The sequence below is a fragment of the Neovison vison genome, chromosome 9, assembly GCF_020171115.1.
Source record: "Neovison vison isolate M4711 chromosome 9, ASM_NN_V1, whole genome shotgun sequence".
In the NCBI taxonomy this organism is placed as follows: domain Eukaryota; kingdom Metazoa; phylum Chordata; class Mammalia; order Carnivora; family Mustelidae; genus Neogale; species Neogale vison.
Window position 1 is genome coordinate 19,669,722 of NC_058099.1, and position 896 is coordinate 19,670,617.

Here is an 896-nt window from a genome sequence, read left to right on the forward strand (position 1 = left end):
GAGTAGTAGCTCATTGTAGTTTTTATTTATAATTCCCTAAAACATGTATTCTTTGGAGAAATGCCAATTCACATCCTTTGCCTATTTGGTTATCTTCATTTGAGTTATCTGTCTTTTCATTATTTTTTCATCATCATCATTATTATTATTATTAGTTTAGTAATCTCTATACCCAGTGTGGGGCCTGAACTTACAACCAGAGATCAAAAGTTGCATGCTCCACCAACTGAACCAACTAGGTACCCTTCCTTTTTATTGTTAAGTTGTAGAAGTTCTTTATATATTCTGATACAAGGCCATTATCAGATACATGATTATCATATGATTTACAAATATGTTCTTCCATCTTGTGGGTTGCCTTTTCAATTTCTCGATAGTGTCTTTCAAAACATAAAAGTTGAAGAAATTTTTGGAATATGAAAATTGATTAACCTGTTTTCTAATTAACTAACCTGTTTTCACCATCAAAACTTATGATCTTGGTCTTTCTTTCTTGCCTTTGTTCAAAGCCAAGAGAAACGCTGGCTACACTGACAACCTTAAAGTGAACTCCAGGAACGTCACCTACAGCACAACCTTTGTGATCAAATCCAGCAACCAGAACTTCATCATTTTCCTCACTAAAATTCAAACAACCATCATTGAGTACAAAGCCTGTGATTTTTTTGCCACTCTTGGTTAGCTGGACCCTGACACATTTCCTGATGGCAGAATCTGTTTGGTTCTACCCCTATTTTTTTCCAGCACAATTCCCTTTGTATGGGAAGTGCCTTCAAAAGGGTTGGTCTTCAGGGCTATGCCCAAATGGGCTTTCTTGTACTGTTTATAATGATACTTTGATCTCATCGGTGGCCACAGAGCTTCCTGGTGGTACAAATACCTTGACACTTGCCCAT

At 36.6% G+C, this 896-nt stretch overlaps 1 pseudogene; it reads right to left on the reverse strand.

Annotated features, from left to right (window-relative positions):
* Nucleotides 1-471: 471 nt before the first annotated feature.
* On the reverse strand, nucleotides 472-896 carry LOC122916865 (annotated as a pseudogene).